General features: G+C 44.7%; 2 pseudogenes across 1 annotated transcript in view; one reads left to right on the top strand and one right to left on the bottom strand.

Moving 5' to 3' along the window:
- The window catches only part of LOC125541263 (uncharacterized), a 251,915-nt pseudogene that overhangs the window by 210,509 nt on the left and 20,442 nt on the right, over positions 1–20,964 (bottom strand). Inside the window, exons 5-8 of the transcript XR_015599339.1 lie at positions 4,112–4,246; positions 3,915–4,026; positions 3,511–3,715; positions 3,232–3,415 (exon numbers count right to left, since the gene is read on the bottom strand). The product of XR_015599339.1 is annotated as an uncharacterized LOC125541263 (transcript). The remainder of the gene's footprint in view (positions 1–3,231; positions 3,416–3,510; positions 3,716–3,914; positions 4,027–4,111; positions 4,247–20,964) is intronic.
- LOC125533245 (BTB/POZ and MATH domain-containing protein 1 pseudogene) lies at positions 15,156–16,252 on the top strand (annotated as a pseudogene).

Raw genomic sequence — 20,964 nt, 5'->3', positions numbered from 1 at the left:
GAAGCAAAAAAGAGGGCATCATAAAACACGTGACAAACACATCTAATTCTAACATACTTCCTATGCATAGGCATCTTATAGGCAAACAAATTATCATAGCAAGCAAAAACTAGCATATGCAGGGAAGCAGAAAGAAACAATAGCAATCTCAACATAACGAGAGGTAATTTAGTAACATGAAAATTTCTACAATAATATTTTCCTCTCTCATAATAATTACATGTGGGATCATAAGAAAATTCAACAAAATAGCTATCACATAAAATATTTTCAACACGATCCACATGCATGCAAAGTTGACACTCTTCCAAAATAGTGGGATTAACATCAACTAAAGTCATGACCTCTCCAAACCCACTTTTATCAAAAATTTCATAAGATTGAACATTCTCCAAATATGTGGGATCTAAAGTTGACACTCTTCCAAACCCACTTTCAATAATATTGCAAACACTATTATCAATCTCATATTCATCATGGGGCTTAAATAAATTTTCAAGATCAAAAGAAGAATCACCCCAATCATGATCATTGCAACATGTAGTAGGCATAGCAAAACTAGCATCCCCAAGCTTAGGGTTTTGCATATTATTAGCAAAATTGACATCAATAGAATTTATAGTAAAATCATTGCAATCTTGCTTTTGATTCAAGGAAATATCAAGTATGGGTGCAATAGCAATAAGCTCGTGTGTAACATAAGGAACTATAGCAAATTCATCTCCATAAATATTGGCATCATGGCTATAAAAATAGCAAACATCATGTTCATCAAGGGATATTTCAATCAAATCATTGGAATCATAATTATCTATAGATTCATGCATATCATTATTTTCTTCCAAACAACGGTCATTCTCTCAATAAATTCCTTAACATAGGCATTGTGAGCATAGTTTTCATAGAAATATTTAAGTATGTCAAGATTTTCAGATTCGTAGAGAGTAATATAATACTTTTAAATCAAAGAAGCAACTTCATAAGCACCCTTAAAAGCAACAAATTCCTCAATTTGTTCGATATCGTAGTAACTATAAACAACCTTTGCATAAGAAGATAAGATTTCATTTTCATTAAACTCACATAGGTAGGGAAGGTGTTTTTTAGGGTTCTTAGAGCAACAAGCAAAATCACAAATTTCACAAAGATTCCAAACATAACACAGCAATCTGTTTATTTGATCCCATAAGAGTTTCCCCTTTTCAGACAAACGGTGACGCAGAAAATGAGCATGCTCATCTAAAGATTTCCCATCATTTAGGCTAATTGGGATTTCATCATGAGCGCATAAGGATCGAAGATGATCCAAGTAGAACACTTTAAGTGGATCCATATCAACAGATTTTTAGCAAGCAAGGATGCAAGAAAATAGAAGGCACATGGAAACACAAACAAAGATATGTAGGGGAAGAAGGCGAATAAAAGGCAAAGGTTTTCAAAAAATCGTTTTAGAAGTGGGGGAGAGGAAAACGAGAGGAAAATGGCAAATAATGTAATGCGAGGGATAAGAGTTTGTGATGGGTACTTGGTATGTCTTGACTTGACTTGACCTGGCATAGATCTCCCCGACAACGGTGCCAGAAATCCTTCTTGCTACCTCTTGAGCACTGTGTTGGTTTTCCCTTGAAGAGGAAAGGATGATGCAGCAAAGTAGCGTAAGTATTTCCCTCAGTTTTTGAGAACCGATGTATCAATCCAGTAGGAGACTACACGCAAGTAACCTTGCACCTACACAAACAAATAAGAACCTCGCAACCAACGCGATAAAGGGGTTGTCAATCCCTTCATGGTCACTTACGAGAGTGAGATCTGATAGAGATAATAAGATAAATACTTTTGGTATTTTTATTATATAGATTAGAAAATAAAGATTGCAAAACAAAATAGAGTGGAAACTTATACGATGGAAAATAGATCCGGGGGCCATAGGTTTCACTAGTGGCTTCTCTCAAGGTAGCATAAGTATTACGGTGGGTGAACAAATTACTGTTGAGCAATTGATATAAAAGTGCATACTTATGATAATATCTAGGCATGATCATGTATATAGGCATCACGTCTGCGACAATTAGAACGAAACAATTCTGCATCTACTACTATTACTCCACACATCGACTGCTATCCAGCATGCATCTAGAGTATTACGTTCATAAGAATAGAGTAATGCATTAAGCAAGATGACATGATGTAGAGAGATAAACTCAAGCAATATGATATAAACCCCATCTTTTTATCCTCGATGGCAACAATATAATACGTGCCTTGCTGACCCTGCTGTCACCGGGAAAGGACACCGCAAGATTGAACCCAAAGCTAAGCACTTCTCCCATTGCAAGAAAGATCAATCTAGTCGGCCAAACCAAACTGATAATTCGAAGAGACTTGCAAAGATAACAAATCATACATAAAAGATTTCAGAGAAGAATCAAATATTGTTCATAGATAATCTTGATCATAAACCCACAATTCATCGGATCTCAACAAACACACCGCAAAAAGAATTACATCGAACAGATCTCCAAGAAGATCGAGGAGAACTTTGTAGTGAGATCCAAAGAGAGAGAAGAAGTCATCTAGCTAATAACTATGGAACCGAAGGTCTGTGGTAAACTACTCACACATCATCGAAGAGGCTATGGTGTTGATGTAGAAGCCCTCCCTGATTGATTCCCCCTCCGACGGAGCTCCGGAAAAGGCCCCAAGATGGGATCTCTTGGGTACAAAAGGTTGCGGTGGTGAAAATAGGGTTTCTTGGTGCTCCTGGATGTTTTGGGGGTATATGGATATATATAGGAGGAAGAAGTAGGTCGGTGAAGCTGTGAGGGGCCCACGAGTGTGGGGGTGCGCCTAGGGGGGCAGGCGTGCCTCCCTGCCTCGTGGCCTCCTCGCTCCTTTCTTGAAGTCTAATCCAAGTCCCCTGGATCACGTTTGTTTCAAAAATAACTCTCCCGAAGGTTTTATTCCGTTTGGATTCAGTTTGATATTCCTTTTCTGCGGAACACTGAAATAGGTAAAAAACAGAAATTTGCACTGGGCCTTGGGTTAGTAGGTTAGTCCAAAAAATAATATAAAAGTGTATAATAAAGCCCATTAGACATTCAAAACAGATAATATAATAGCATGGAACAATCAAAAATTATAGATACATTGGAGACGTATCAATATGTAGTGAAGCATGGTGGGCTGGGCCTTCATCTGTCGTTGGGCCGCACAATGGAAAGGGTCGCTAACATAGACAGACCAAAGTCTGAGATCTTGGGGTTCATATCCACGTTGAGTAAGACGTTGCTTGGCTTCAGGTCACGGTGTATGACTTTAAGCCGAGAGTCCTCATGGAGATACAATAGACCTCGATCAATCCCGGAGATGATGCCTTTTCTTTTCGTCCAGTCCAGTTGGTTTGCCTTCTCAGGATCTGCTACACACATGCGCCACTAGAACTAGAAACAACAGAAGAATATACCCATAGTAGTGTTCCAAAGTTTTAATAAGATGAGCTGGGAGAATTACCGATAAGGGTCGTGTCTAGGCTTCCATTAGGCATATATTCATACACCAGCAGTTTCTCTTGCAAGAAAACACAGAGAAGCTGCACCAGATTCTTGTGCTTAAGTTTGTTGGTTAACACTAGATCATTTTTCAGCTCATTGAACCCTTGAGCAGAGTTTGCTGACAGCCTTTCGACGACTATTTCCTTTCCGTCCTGCAATTCACCCTGTGCAGAAGCAAGTTTGCTCTTGGATTAAATTACATAATTCACCAAATTATTACTACTATCTCTATTTCTAAATGTAAGACGTTTAGGCAGTTCAAATTGAACTGTCAAAGCATCTTATGTTTAGCCATTTAGGAATAGAGGGTGTAGTATGGATTTGTATTTTCATGTAATATTCATAACAACATATAATACATACCTTAAAAACCTCTCTGTATACTCCCTCCCCAGTTTATTGTTTACAGAAAAATTGGATGTTGCAGTTCTCAACACTTGCAAACTAATATAGTTCATGCCCTCCCCTGCATTGTCTGCAATAAGAAACACGTGATTCGAGTAAGCATCGCCTCCTCTTGTTCCCCTGGATCCCTGTGCTCTGTAGGAAATATAATATACCTTGTTCTTCCTTGTTCACCTCCTTGATCCCTCTCCTATGTCGGCAAACACAAGCAAGCACGAACACTAGCACAAATAGTGTTCCAAGAGAAATGGCGACAACAAGGATGACATGTTGTAATCTCCTCCTCCTCCCTGCATGTTTTGAAATGATTTATCACCATCGATATCATTGTATCGGTCATTACACAAGCAAATTAATCAATCAATAACATCTCAAAACTGTGATGCACCAGGTGCCGTCATGATGGCAAGAAATGGCAGCATGGGCATCCACGCAAGGTTGCGCCCCATGAATCATTTGTTGTGCAATTGAAAGATTGTTTGACGTTTAACCAGGCATGCTAGATATAAAGTTTTTGTTGGCTACGTGCATGTGTGACCCCTCAGATAGGTTCATACAGTACTTGGGGCAACCCTCCGCTAGGCCACAACCAAAAAACCGTCTCCTATTTCTCTAAGGCCTGGCCTGCTAGGCGCGCGGAAGGTGTGCGACAAGGTATGATGAAATGATGCAACTGTTTAATTGTTGTCGATTATTTCTGTCAATTATTAATGCGTTAGGAAAACACTGTCAAAATTTCTACAAACTCTGGTAGATTGCAACTCAATTTTAATCAAAATTTCAAACTGTCCAGAAAACCTAAAAACATTGCACAAAACAAGCATATCCATGTGAGTATACTTATTAAAGTTTCAACCTATCCATGTTGAAAGGTATAGTGGAAACAGTACCCTGGGTTTTCAAAATCCTTTTGGTGCATCATGATGTTGCTCTTCAAAACGAAGTTTATGAACTGAAATGGATTTGCTGCATTATTCGACAGGTTCAGCAATACCGAGTTCCATTCTGATGGTTGCGATTTACTCAGTATAATTCCAAGTTACCAACACATCTAACATATATGTATGTACCGTTCACAAATTGGCACGTTTAGTAGGATAACAAGTTACGTACATCCTTCGGTTTCACTTTTTGGGTCCTTGCAAAGGACCCCCTAGCCACTGCCTGCGCATGATGGAGCAGATTTTTCATAAACAGTTTTGCTAAGTCTCAGTCGACTAAGACTTCGTATGCTATATCCATAAGATTTACATCGAGATCCATGCAATTTTTCTTTTCAATTTATTTTTTCCTCTCTTGCATGTTATGTCAGTTGACTGAGACTTGGTTAAATCTCAGTCGACTGAGACCTAGCCACACCCTTTCATAAAAGTAACGAGAGCACCTACATGGACTGCGCTTCGGTGCGTGAAGGCACCTGCCTTTGCCTATGACATGTGGGCCCAACAAGTGGCTAGCCCACATGTCAGGGACCCAAAGACAGATGCTTTTACGGCAATAAAGTTGTGTCACACCTGCATGGGCATGATCCCTATCTCCGGTACACTAGCCCATGTAACTTTTAATTTAACCGTTGGAACTCGGATCCGTTTTCATCATTAGGCCATGTAACTTTTAGTTTGACCGTCAAAATTCAGATCCGTTTTTATCATTAGATTATTTGTGGAGAGTTCTTCGAAACTAGATCCCACATGAGTATGTTTTGACCTTTTTCTTAAGAACAACTTTTGGTGCTATGGAGGCAATTTATTTTTCAAGGAAAAGCCTTCATGCCACACTTTATTTCATCAGAAATAAGGAGTCCTCTATTACATCCGAAACAATAAAACTAGGGGGAATATTGTTGGGGAACGTTGCAGAAAACAAAAATTTTCCTACTCGTTTCACCAAGATCCATCTAGGAGTTCATCTAGCAACGAGTCATCGGATGCATCTACATACCTTTGTAGATCATGTGCGGAAGCGTTCAAAGAACGGGGATGAGGAAGGCGTACTCGACGTGATCCAAATCACCGATGACCAAGCGCCAAACGGACGGCACCTCCGCGTTCAACACACGTACGGGACGGGAGACGTCTCCTCCTTCTTGATCCAGCAAGGGGGGAGGAGAGGTTGATGAAGATCCAGCAGCACGACGGCGTGGTGGTGGATGCAGGGCGTCACAGTAGGAGGGCTTCGCCTATACTACGAAGGAGAGACGTAACGGGGAGAGAGGGAGGCGCCAGGGGCTGGGGTATGAAGTCCCTCCTCTCCCCCACTATATATAGGAGGGCCAAGGGGGGGTGCGCAGCCTAGGAGATCCAATCTCCTAGGTGCGGCTGCCAAGGGGAGGTTTCCCTCCCCCCCAAGGCACCTACTTCCACTAGTGGGACTCCTCCCCCATGGAAACCCTAGGCGCATGGGCCTAGTGGGGCTGATGCCCTTGGCCCATATAGGCCAAGGCGCACCCCCTACAGCCCATGTGGCCCCCCGGGACAGGTGGCCCCACCCGGTGGGCCCCCGGGACCCCTCCGGTGGTCCCGGTACAATACCGATAACCCCGAAACTTGTCCCGATGGACAAAACAGCACTTCCTATATATAATTCTTTACCTCCGGACCATTCCGGAACTCCTCGTGACGTCTGGGATCTCATCCAGGACTCCGAACAACATTCGGGTTACTGCATATACATATCTTCACAACCCTAGCGTCACCGAACCTTAAGTGTGTAGACCCTACGGGTTCGGGAGACAAGCAGACATGACCGAGACGACTCTCCGGTCAATAACCAACAGCGGGATCTGGATACCCATGTTGGCTCCCACATGCTCCACGATGATCTCATCGGATGAACCACGATGTCGAGGATTCAATCAACCCCGTATGCAATTCCCTTTGTCAATCGATATGTTACTTGTCCGAGATTCGATCGTCGGTATCCCAATACCTCGTTCAATCTCGTTACCGGCAAGTCACTTTACTCGTACCGTAATGCATGATCCCATGACCAGACACTTGGTCACTTTGAGCTCATTATGATGATGCATTACCGAGTGGGCCCAGTGATACCTCTCCGTCATACGGAGTGACAAATCCCAGTCTTGATACATGTCAACCCAACAGACACTTTCGGAGATACCCGTAGTCTACCTTTATAGTCACCCAGTTACGTTGTGACGTTTGGTATACCCAAAGCACTCCTACGGTATCCGGGAGTTACACGATCTCATGGTCTAAGGAAAAGATACTTGATATTGGAAAACTCTAGCAAACGAACTATACGATCTTGTGCTATGTTTAGGATTGGGTCTCGTCCATCACATCATTCTCCTAATGATGTGATCTCGTTATCAATGACATCCAATGTCCATAGTCAGGAAACCATGACTATCTGTTGATCAACGAGCTAGTCAACTAGAGGCTTACTAGGGACATGTTGGTGTCTGTTATTCACACATGTATTACGATTTCTGGATAATACAATTATAGCATGAATAAAGACAATTATCATGAACAAGGAAATATAATAATAAAGCTTTTATTATTGCCTCTAGGGCATATTTCCAACAGTCTCCCACTTGCACTAGAGTCAATAATCTAGTTACATTGTGATGAATCGAACACCCATGGAATTCTGGTGTTGATCATGTTTTGCTCTAGGGAGAGGTTTAGTCAACGGATCCGCTACATTCAGGTCCGTATGTACTTTACAAATCTCTATGTCTCCATCTTGAACATTTTCACGAATGGAGTTGAAGCGACGCTTGATGTGCCTTGTCCTTTTGTGAAACCTGGGCTCCTTGGCAAGAGCAATAGCTCCAGTGTTGTCACAGAAGAGCTTGATCGGCCCCGACGCATTGGGTATGACTCCTAGGTCGGTGATGAACTCCTTCACCCATATTGCTTCATGTGCTGCCTCCGAGGCTGCCATGTACTCCGCTTCACATGTAGATCCCGCCACGACGCTTTGCTTGCAACTGCACCAGCTTACTGCCCCACCATTCAAAATATACACGTATCCGGTTTGTGACTTTGAGTCATCCAGATCTGTGTTGAAGCTAGCGTCGACGTAACCCTTTACGACGAGCTCTTCGTCACCTCCATAAACGAGAAACATTTCCTTAGTCCTTTTCAGGTACTTCAGAATATTCTTGACCGCTATCCAGTGTTCCTTGCCGGGATTACTTTGGTACCTTCCTACCAAACTTACGGCAAGGTTTACATCAGGTCTGGTACACAGCATGGCATACATAATAGAACCTATGGCTGACACATAGGGGATGACGCTCATCTCTTCTATATCTTCTGCCATGGTCGGACATTGAGCTGAGCTCAATTTCATACCTTGTAACACAGGCAAGAACCCCTTCTTAGATTGATCCATATTGAACTTCTTCAATATCTTATCAAGGTATGTACTTTGTGAAAGACCTATGAGGCGTCTCGATCTATCTCTATAGATTTTGATGCCTAATATATAAGCAGCTTCTCCAAGGTCCTTCATTGAAAAACTCTTATTCAAGTAGGCCTTGATGCTGTCCAAGAGTTCTATATCATTTCCCATCAAAAGTATGTCATCTACATATAATATGAGAAATGCTACAGAGCTCCCACTCACTTTCTTGTAAACGCAGGCTTCTCCATAAGTCTGTGTAAACCCAAACGCTTTGATCATCTCATCAAAGCGAATGTTCCAACTCCGAGATGCTTGCACCAGCCCATAAATCGAGCGTTGGAGCTTGCACACCTTGTCAGCATTTTTAGGATCGACAAAACCTTCCGACTGCATCATATACAATTCTTCCTTAAGGAAACCATTAAGGAATGCCGTTTTGACGTCCATTTGCCATATCTCATAATCGTAGAATGCGGCAATTGCTAACATGATTCGGACGGACTTTAGCTTCGCTACCGGTGAGAAAGTCTCATCGTAGTCAACCCCTTGAACTTGTCGATAACCCTTAGCGACAAGTCGAGCTTTATAGATGGTCACATTACCATCCGCGCCTATCTTCTTCTTAAAGATCCATTTATTTTCTATGGCTCGCCGTTCAACGGGCAAGTCAGTCAAAGTCCATACTTCATTTTCATACATGGATCCTATCTCGGATTTCATGGCTTCTAGCCATTTGTCGGAATCCGGGCCCGCCATCGCTTCTTCATAGTTCGAAGGTTCACCGTTGTCTAACAACATGATTTCCAAGACAGGGTTGCCATACCACTCTAGTGCGGAACGTGTCCTTGTGGACCTTCGAATTTCAGTAGGAGCTTGATCAGAAGTATCTTGATCATTATCATTAACTTCCTCTCTAGTCGGTGCAGGCACCTCAGGAACATTTTCTTGAGTTGCGCCATTTGCCGGTTCAAGAGGTAATACTTCATCAAGCTCTACTTTCCTCCCACTTACTTCTTTCGAGAGAAACTCTTTCTCTAGAAAGGACCCATTCTTGGCAACAAAGATCTTCCCTTCGGATCTGAGGTAGAAGGTATACCCAATAGTTTCTTTTGGGTATCCTATGAAGACGCATTTTTCTGACTTGGGTTCGAGCTTTTCAGGTTGAAGTTTCTTGACATAAGCATCGCATCCCCAAACTTTTAGAAACGACAGCTTAGGTTTCTTCCCAAACCATAATTCATACGGTGTCGTCTCAACGGATTTCGACGGAGCCCTATTTAAAGTGAATGCGGCAGTCTCTAAAGCATAGCCCCAAAAAGATAGCGGTAAATCGGTAAGAGACATCATAGATCGCACCATATCTAATAGAGTGCGATTACGACGTTCGGACACACCGTTACGCTGAGGTGTTCCAGGCGGCGTGAGTTGTGAAACTATTCCACATTTTCTTAAGTGTGTGCCAAACTCGTGACTCAAGTATTCTCCTCCACGATCTAATCGTAGAAACTTGATTTTCCTGTCACGTTGATTCTCAACCTCACTCTGAAATTCCTTGAACTTTTCAAAGGTTTCAGACTTGTGTTTCATTAAGTAGATATACCCATATCTACTTAAATCATCAGTGAGCGTGAGAACATAACGATAGCCACCGCGAGCCTCAACACTCATTGGACCGCACACATCAGTATGTATGATTTCCAATAAGTTGGTTGCTCGCTCCATTGTTCCTGAGAACGGAGTCTTGGTCATCTTACCCATGAGGCATGGTTCGCACGTGTCAAATGATTCATAATCAAGAGACTCCAAAAGTCCATCTGCATGGAGTTTCTTCATGCGTTTGACACCTATGTGACCAAGGCGGCAGTGCCACAAGTATGTGGGACTATCATTATCAACCTTACATCTTTTGGTACTCACATTATGAACATGTGTAGTATCACGTTCGAGATTCATAAAGAATAAACCATTCACCATAGGAGCATGATCATAAAACATATCTCTCATATAAATAGAACAACCATTATTCTCGGATTTAAATGAGTAGCCATCTCGAATTAAACGAGATCCCGATACAATGTCCATGCTCAAAGCTGGCACTAAATAACAATTATTAAGGTTTAAAACTAATCCCGAAGGTAGATGTAGAGGTAGCGTGCCGACGGTGATCACATTGACCTTGGAACCATTCCCGACGTGCATCGTCACCTCGTCCTTTGCCAGTTTCCGCTTATTCCGCAGCCCCTGCTTTGAGTTACAAATGTGAGCAACTGCACCGGTATCAAATACCCAGGAGCTACTACGGGCACTAGTAAGGTACACATCAATTACATGTATATCACATATACCTTTTGTTTTGCCGGCCTTCTTGTCTGCTAAGTATTTAGGGCAGTTCCGCTTCCAGTGACCGCTTCCCTTGCAATAAAAGCACTCAGTCTCGGGCTTGGGTCCATTCTTTGGCTTCTTCCCGGCAGCTTGCTTGCCGGGCGCGGCAACCTCCTTGCCGTCCTTCTTGAAGTTCTTTTTACCCTTGCCTTTCTTGAACTTAGTGGTTTTATTGACCATCAACACTTGATGTTCCTTCTTGACTTCTACCTCCGCTGATTTCAGCATTGAGAACAACTCAGGAATGGTCTTTTGCATCCCCTGCATGTTGAAGTTCATCACAAAGCTCTTGTAGCTTGGTGGAAGCGACTGGAGGATTCTGTCAATGACCGCATCATCCGGGAGATTAACTCCCAGCTGAGACAAGCGGTTATGCAACCCAGACATAGTGAGTATGTGCTCACTGACAGAACTATTTTCCTCCATCTTACAGCTGAAGAACTTATCGGAGACTTCATATCTCTCGATCCGGGCATGAGCTTGAAAAACCATTTTCAGCTCTTCGAACATCTCATATGCTCCATGTCTCTCAAAACGCTTTTGGAGCCCCGGCTCTAAGCTGTAAAGCATGCCGCACTAAACAAGGGAGTAGTCGTCAACACGTGTCTGCCATGCGTTCATAACGTCTTGGTTCTGTGGGACGGGAGCTTCACCTAGCGGTGCTTGTAGGACATAATCTTTCTTGGCAGCTATGAGGATGATCCTCAGGTTCCGGACCTAGTCCGTATAGTTGCTGCCATCGTCTTTCAGCTTGGTTTTCTCTAGGAACGCGTTGAAGTTGAGGACTACGTTGGCCATTTGATCTACAAGACATATTGCAAAGATTTTAGACTAAGTTCATGATAATTAAGTTCATTTAATCAAATTATTAATGAACTCCAACTTAGATTAGACATCCCTCTAGTCATCTAAGTATTACATGATCCGAGTTGACTAGGCCGTGTCCGATCATCACGTGAGACGGACTAGTCAACATCGGTGAACATCTTCATGTTGATCGTATCTTCTATACGACTCATGCTCGACCTTTCGGTCTTCTGTGTTCCGAGGTCATGTCTGTACATGCTAGGCTCGTCAAGTCAACCTAAGTGTTTGCATGTGTAAATCTGTCTTACACCCGTTGTATGTGAACGTCTGAATAAAACACCCGATCATCATGTGATGTTTTGAAACAGCGAACTGTCGCAACGGTGCATAGTTAGGGGGAACACTTCTTGAAATTAGTATGAGGGATCATCTTATTTACTACTGTCGTTCTAAGTAAACAAGATGCAAAACATGATAAACATCACATGCAATCAAATAATGAACGTGACATGATATGGCCAATATCACATAGCTCCTTTGATCTCCATCTGGGGCTCCATGATCATCTTGTCACCGGCTTGACACCATGATCTCCATCATCATGATCTCCATCATCGTGTCTCCATGAAGTTGCTCGCCAACTATTACTTCTACTACTATGGCTAACGCGTTTAGCAATAAAGTAAAGTAATTTACATGGCGTTTCTCAATGACACGCAGGTCATATAAAAGAATAAAGACAACTCCTATGGCTCCTGCCGGTTGTCATACTCATCGACATGCAAGTCGTGATCCCTATTACAATAGCATGAACATCTCATACATCACATATAGATCATTCATCATTCATCACAACTTTGGCCATATCATATCACAAACCACTTGCTGCAAAAACAAGTTAGACGTCCTCTAATTGTTGTTGCAAGTTTTACGTGGCTGAATTAGGGTTCTAGCAAGAACGTCTTCTTACCTACGTTAAAGCCACAACGTGATTTGTCAACTTCTATTTACCCTTCATAAGGACCCTGTTCATCGAATCCGCTCCAACTAAAGTGGGAGAGACAGACACCCGCCAGCCACCTTATGCAACTAGTGCATGTTAGTCGGTGGAACCGGTCTCACGTAAGCGTACGTGTAAGGTTGGTCTGGGCCGCTTCATCCCACAATACCGCTAAAGCAAGAAAAGACTAGTAGCGGCAAGAAAGTTGACAAATCTACGCCCACAACAAATTGTGTTCTACTCGTGCAAGAAGAACTACGCATAGACCTAGCTCATGATGCCACTGTTGGGAAACATTGCAGAAAACAAAATTTTTCCTACTCGTTTCACCAAGATCCATCTAGGAGTTCATCTAGCAACGAGTCATCGGATGCATCTACATACCTTTGTAGATCATGCGCGGAAGCGTTCAAAGAATGGGGATGAGGAAGGCGTACTCGATGTGATCCAAATCACCGATGACCAAGCACCGAACGGACGGCACCTCCGCGTTCAACACACGTACGGGACGGGAGACGTCTCCTCCTTCTTGATCCAGCAAGGGGGGAGGAGAGGTTGATGAAGATCCAGCAGCACGACGGCGTGGTGGTGGATGCAGGGCGTCACAGTAGGAGGGCTTCGCCTATACTACGAAGGAGAGACGTAACGGGGAGAGAGGGAGGCGCCAGGGGCTGGGGTATGAAGTCCCTCCTCTCCCCCACTATATATAGGAGGGCCAAGGGGGGGGTGCGCAGCCTAGGAGATCCAATCTCCTAGGTGCGGCTGCCAAGGGGAGGTTTCCCTCCCCCCCAAGGCACCTACTTCCACTAGTGGGACTCCTCCCCCATGGAAACCCTAGGCGCATGGGCCTAGTGGGGCTGATGCCCTTGGCCCATCTAGGCCAAGGCGCACCCCCTACAGCCCATGTGGCCCCCCGGGACAGGTGGCCCCACCCGGTGGGCCCCCGGGACCCCTCCGGTGGTCCCGGTACAATACCGATAACCCCGAAACTTGTCCCGATGGACAAAACAGCACTTCCTATATATAATTCTTTACCTCCGGACCATTCCGGAACTCCTCGTGACGTCCGGGATCTCATCCGGGACTCCGAACAACATTCGGGTTACTGCATATACATATCTTCACAACCCTAGCGTCACCGAACCTTAAGTGTGTAGACCCTACGGGTTCGGGAGACAAGCAGACATGACCGAGACGACTCTCCGGTCAATAACCAACAGCGGGATCTGGATACCCATGTTGGCTCCCACATGCTCCACGATGATCTCATCGGATGAACCACGATGTCGAGGATTCAATCAACCCCGTATGCAATTCCCTTTGTCAATCGATATGTTACTTGCCCGAGATTCGATCGTCGGTATCCCAATACCTCGTTCAATCTCGTTACCGGCAAGTCACTTTACTCGTACCGTAATGCATGATCCCGTGACCAGACACTTGGTCACTTTGAGCTCATTATGATGATGCATTACCGAGTGGGCCCAGTGATACCTCTCCGTCATACGGAGTGACAAATCCCAGTCTTGATACATGTCAACCCAACAGACACTTTCGGAGATACCCGTAGTCTACCTTTATAGTCACCCAGTTACGTTGTGACGTTTGGTATACCCAAAGCACTCCTACGGTATCCGGGAGTTACACGATCTCATGGTCTAAGGAAAAGATACTTGACATTGGAAAACTCTAGCAAACGAACTATACGATCTTGTGCTATGTTTAGGATTGGGTCTCGTCCATCACATCATTCTCCTAATGATGTGATCTCGTTATCAATGACATCCAATGTCCATAGTCAGGAAACCATGACTATCTGTTGATCAACGAGCTAGTCAACTAGAGGCTTACTAGGGACATGTTGGTGTCTGTTATTCACACATATATTACGATTTCCGGATAATACAATTATAGCATGAATAAAGACAATTATCATGAACAAGGAAATATAATAATAAAGCTTTTATTATTGCCTCTAGGGCATATTTCCAACAAATATTATCCCAAAAAACAGTAGAGTTGAAGTAAAAGCATGTCTAACCAACTTGTCGCGCTGTCGACGACAAGGCGGAGTGCGGCGCACCGATGGTCCTGTAGAGGGGAGGGACAACGCCCGCGAGCCTATGAGCTAGGGCACGTCTCTCTCTCTCTCTCTCTCCGCGTTTGTGTGGGGAAAGAATGAAGGAGTCGACAAATCAGACGGTCACATGGTGCAGGATCAACAATGGAGAAGGTGACTGATCTGGGCACCCCATCGATGGCTCTCTCTTTTTTGAAAATGCTGCTCTTTTTGTTTATGATGCCACTCCGTATACTCGTCGTTGTTTCCTAATTACGGATGAACACGAGGAATTGCAGAACGGGCAGGAAGCTGAAAATAGCTAGATGTTCAAATCTGACCGGGTTTAAATCGAAAAAGGTACTGCTGTGTCCGAATCGGAAAAAGCCACGCGCAATAATAAGTACAGGAGCCCTCCAAGTAGTACGTACAAAGCAGAAGCCCCACACGAATCGTCAAATCCTAACAGCTCAAACAAAACAAAACAACTCACGAATCGCCTCGCCGCGCCGCCGTTCCCCTCCTCCCGAATCGCCTCGTCCCCGTTCTCCTTCCCCGCTGCGCCAGTCGAACAATGTCGGCATCCCGGATCCCACCACGGACGATGTCGGCGTCGGCCTGCGCCCGGAGACCGCGCAGGGCACACACCTGTTCAAGATCGATGGCTACAGCCTGTGCAGGGGCCTCGGCGTCGGCAAGTCCATCCGGTCCACCACCTTCCGCGTCGGCGGCCACGACTGGTGCGTCTACTTCTACCCCGACGGCGTCAACGAGGACAGCAAGGACTACGTCTCAGTCTTCCTCGAGCTCAAGACCCAGAACGCAGAGGCGAGGGCGCTCCACCATATGAGGGTGGTCGACCAAGCCTGGCCGCCGCCGCCTTTCACGTGGCCGATCCCTAGCCAGTACGAACCGCTGGTGTTTAACTCTACTGATAACTATCACCGCTGCTCGGGCTACACCCATTTCATGAGGAGGACGGAGCTGTGGTCGTACATTCTGGAGGACACCCTTATCCTCGAGTGCAATCTTGCCGTCATCGAGTTGAAGGACGCACAAGAGGCTGATGTCAAGGTTAACTTTGAGGCCCAGGCGCCGCCGTCCGAATTGGTTGATAACCTTAGCAGCTTGCTGGAGGCTACGGAGGGATCCGATGTGTCTTTCAAGGTCAAGGAGGAGGTTTTCCCAGCTCATAAGATCATCCTCGCAATGCGGTCGCCGGTCTTCAGGGTGAAGTTCTACGGCCCGATGAGGGACGAGAATAGCCGCAGCATAACTGTCGAAGACATGCAGCCCGATGTTTTCAGAGGACTGCTTCACTTCATCTACACTGATTCGTTGCCTCCATTGGATTACCTGGATGACGATGAGTATGAAGAAATGCTTAGGCATTTGCTAGTGGCCGCAGATAGGTACGCCATGGAAAGGATGAAGTACATGTGCGAGATCAAACTTTGTGAGGTTCTTCATACCGGGACTGTTGCGACCACCTTAGCTTTAGCCGACCAGCATCATTGCAGCAAGCTCAAAGATGCATGCATTGGATTCATCAACTCTTCAAATAGAATGGTTGGTGTGATGGCAAGTAAGGGGTATGAGTCCCTGAAAAGGACATGTCCTTCTCTCATTGCTGATATATTGGAGAAAGCAGCTAAGACTCGCAGAATTTAGTATGCTGACCGTAGATTAACTTGAGAGTATAATTAGTTCAGTTGAGACCGTAGCAATCTGGGATTAGTCTGCCTATTTCTTGTGTTCTTATAGATCTTTTGTAAAAGGGTAAGTTTCTCAAAGTGTATGTCTTCGATGTCATTGGGCCACCCTATATATGAATCTATGCTAGATCAGTAGCGTTGTTCTACTGTGTTGACTTGACTAGCAGCAGATTTATTGTTTTTCGAAATTCCTTTTATGCAGTCATTCCATTTCTCTAAGTAGAACTAGCCACCATGACCACATCTATTTTGAAATCTTGTGAAACGTTGGAAATAGAAATAATAAGTTACTCCCTCCGTATAAAAATATAAGACATTTTTTGATACTTCGTGGGAGTATTTGGCAAAATAAGTGATCAATGCTGAATGTTCATTTTATATGGAACTTCATAACACCATATTCCTCATGTGTCTCTTATACAATACCAATATCTTTTTAAAAAATCGTCCTTCCCCAACAGAGGCATTGCCTACACCCATTACCTGCCATCGTGTTGTTTGTAACATAATGCCACAAAGCCTAGGCAGGAAGATGGGCTGCCCTTCGATTGTATTTAAAGAAGTATTGATCTCCCATTAGAGTGTAAATCATTTTTTTTGGTGTATCATTTCAAGATTTTGCCTCCAATTATTTTATTTTTTTGAAACTGCCGGGGGGGGGGGGTTGCTCCCCAACTGAATTCATTTAATTTTTTTACTCCAGTTTATAAGGAAAACCAGATAAAAAACTGAACATAATGGCCTAAGTTTATGAGGAAATCAAGCCGAAAAACCGCGCAAGCAACTAAGCCTCGTCAAGCACAGACAGAAGACCAAAGTCGCGCCAAACACACATCGCCGAATTCAGAACTGCCGCTCCAACTTGGTCCGCACGTACTCGAGCTGCATCGCCGCACAAACAGACGCCTTGTAGCCCATGCTACCCAAGACGACCACCATAGACCACGAATGATGCGCCAAAGATGTCCAAGGCCGCCGCCTTGGCATACCAGCCCGACCAATCCCACGGATTGCGTCAACTGGGCAGACGAACTCGCTAACCACGTAGCACCAAGTCGCCACCCACCCATCGTTCGGAGCCGCCGCTCCAACGCCCACCACTTGCACATGATCCACAACGTATGACTCGGACGCAAGTAGGCCACACCGCACGACTTGGATATGCATAGGAAGGTGGCGTTGTCTGGCGTCGTGGTGGTATCGACAGCGGGTCTGGCAAGGTCGATGCATCGGTACCTGCTCTAAATATGGATCGATAGAACATGGTGGCGGCGAACTCTGCAGCGGGTGCATGTGATGCCCGCTGAGAGTGCGCTGGACCGGTGTGTGCCCCAGACCTGGCGATTGCGGCTTGGTTGAGGTCTTCGATTCTAGATGTTGAGTTTGGTGTGAGGTCCGGCCAGTCGGCCCCAGCAATACGCACCCCATCATCAATTAAATAGGAGTAATGACAGATGTTGTCAAGATAATGGCTTCAGACTTATTGATGTATTATTTTGTAAGATTTTGATGAATAATTAATAAAATGGCTGTATGCATTGCCCTGATGCAGAGACCGGAGATAATCTTCCTTTTCGAAAAAAGTTGTCTTGTTATGTTGCACCTCGCCTTGTTAGCCATAAAATGTCTTCGTTTTATTTTTACAAACAAGAGGGCTTCCCGCTTTGCAGGGGCTCTGAGACCGAGTAGGGTGGTGATTTGGTGAGACAAGCCGATAGGCCAGTCCATGCATGCTATCATCCTTGTAACCTAGCATTCTTGCACTTGGGCTGAGCAACCCCTCCTCTGCTCGTTTGTGTCTCTCCGTTGCGCCTCTTGGCATACATAGTGTGAGATTCATCGTAATCCCTATTATTCTATTTCACATATCAATGAAATGATACGCATCTGATGCGTATTTGTAAAAAAAACTGGTGATGGGTGATTTTGTACAATCACGTTGATTGTGTTTTTCAAGATTGAAACACACGGTAGAAACGGTGCTATAAAAATAGCACCAACAGGGAGAACCAGGCTAGTGGAGGTTCAAAGCTAGGACGAAATGGGCCACACCCATTGTCCTCGCATCCTGCTCAATTGGTGTCGGGCCATTCTCCCAATGTTTACAAAATTGCCTCGAAGGTGGTGGCAAATAGATTGAAACTAGTACTGCCAGACATTATCTCTGAAAAACAGTCTGCTTTCATACCGGGAAGATTGATAACGGACAACATTATTTGTGCCTATGAGTGCTTACATTTTATGAAGCGTAATAGGTCGAGAAACAATAACCATTGTGCTTTGAAGTTAGACATGATGAAGGCCTATGATAGGCTCGAATGGCCGTACCTGAAAGCTATTATGGAGAAGTTGGGGTTTGCGCTGTCATGGATAGATACAGTGATGGCAATGATCTCGAGTGTTTCTTTTTCAGTCCTATTCAATGGAGAAAAGCTTGAAAGTTTTGAACCATCCAGAGGAATTCGGCAGGGAGATCCTTTCTCCCCTTACCTTTTCTTGATCGCAGCAGAGGGCCTTTCGTGCCTCCTGAAATCCAGTTCTCAGTCATCGTTGTTGGCAGGTATTAAGGTGGCCGCCGACGACCCCAGCCGTTAACCACCTTTTGTTTGCAGATGACAACCTGTTGCTTTTCAAGACTAGTGTGGAGGGTGCAGAGCGAGTTTCCAACCTGTTGGAAGTATATTGCAATGCGTCCGGCCAAAGAATTAACAATGCAAAATCTACCATATTTTTCAGCAAAGGGTGTTCTCAGATCGTAAGAGATGGAGTAAAAAATCAGCTCCAAGTGCAGAACGAATCCTTCAGCGAGAAATATTTGGGCATGCCAACTGATGTGGGACATTCGAAGAATGGAACATTCAAGTATTTGAGAGACAGGGTGTGGGAGAAAGTGAAAGGCTGGATGGAAAAGTTGTTATCTGCTGCTGGGAAGGAGGTTCTTATAAAAAGTGTGGCTCAGGCAATTCCAGTTTACTCGATGTCTTGTTTCAGACTACCGAGAGGGCTTTGTGACAGTGTAACATTTATTATCAGGCAATTTTGATGGGGAAGCAAGCAAGGAAAACGCAAGCCAACATGGGTGGCATGGGACGTTATGAGTCAACCGAAGTTTATAGGAGGTATGTGATTCAGAGATCTTGAACTTTTCAATCTTGCACTTCTAGCAAGGCAAGCATGGAGGTTGCTGCATGATCCATCTTCTTTAAGCTCGAGAATTTTGAAAGTTGTCTACTATCCAACTTGCTCATTGTTGGAAGCAGAGTTGGGGTCACACCCATCTCAAATATGGAGAGCTATCCTGGATGGCAGGGACGTCATGGCCCAAGGCATCATTCGGAGGATTGGGCATGGTGAGTCAACACACATTTGGGAGCAAAACTGGATACCTAGGGACAGCTACAGAAGGCCGTTACACTCGTTGATCCCGAATCCGCCACGGAGGGTTGCCGATCTCATTCATATAGTTACTGCCTCCTGGAACGAGGAGCTGATATGGTCTGTGTTCATCCCGTTGGACGTGGAAGCCATTCTTAAAATTCCACTTTGCACGAGGCGGATAGACGACTTCTGGGCCTGGAGTGAGGAACCCCGTGGGAACTTTACTGTCAGCTCCGCTTACATAATGCTTGTCCGAACAAAGATGAACCGGGAAGACTGGTTAGAGGGGAGACATGAATCTTCTCATGTAGCGGCAGAAGGGAAGACATGGATGGAACTGTGGAAACTTCAGGTACCATCGAAGCTTAGGGTTTTTATCTGGCGTTTGGCAAGGAACTCTGTACCAGTGGGAGAGCTATTGAATCATCGTAACATGTCAACAACGGCAGCCTGTTATCTTTGTGGAGCTCATGACACTTGGAAACATGCCTTACCGGAGTGTCCTGTATCAAGGAGCACCTGGGCGTTGTCTTCTGAACCAATCATTGATCAACTCAGCATAAACCGGGAGGAGTGCCCAAAGAAGTGGATCTTTCCTATGCATGATGCACTGAGCTCACATGAATTCATTAGATTTGCAATTTCATTATGGCAATTTGGGGCGCTCGCAGAAAAGCTATCTATGAGGATATATACAAGAGCCCACATGCAACACACATTTTCATCAACACTTACCTGACGGAGATTCAAACAACAACACAAGATAGCCATGGTAGTGAGCCAGTCCAATCGCCCCCTGCTAGATGGATAGCACCGCCGGAGAACCATGCAAAGCTAAATGTCGATGCATCAGTAAGCAGAGGAGGCAGCTTTGGAGCAGTTGGAGCAATATGCGGAGATCATGCGGGGATGTTCTTGGGTGCGTCGACAATGCGTTTCAGACTGGGAGACCCAGCTACCCTTGAGGCTCTAGCCATTAGAGAAGGACTGGACTTGTGCAGGGACTTGAACTTGCATCATATTCATGCTGCGTCTGATTGTCAAGGAGTAGTCCAAGAGGTACAAAAGGGCAGTGGAGCGACTTATGGAGCGATTATCCAAGAAATCAAGCAACAATTCTCTTTTTTCACTTCATGTAATTTAGTTCATGAGTCTAGGAGATCGAATGTCGATGCTCACAACTTAGTGAAACATGCACTGTCACTAGCATCGGGACGCCATGTGTGGTTTGGCCAGCCCGACAGGATTCCTTTCGTCCTTGTAAATAGTGTGACGAGTTAAATAAAAATT

Source organism: Triticum urartu, chromosome 3A, assembly GCF_056163025.1.
Source record: "Triticum urartu cultivar PI428250 chromosome 3A, HENAU_Tu73, whole genome shotgun sequence".
Lineage (NCBI taxonomy): Eukaryota > Viridiplantae > Streptophyta > Magnoliopsida > Poales > Poaceae > Triticum > Triticum urartu.
This window is presented reverse-complemented; position numbering and strand designations above follow the sequence as displayed.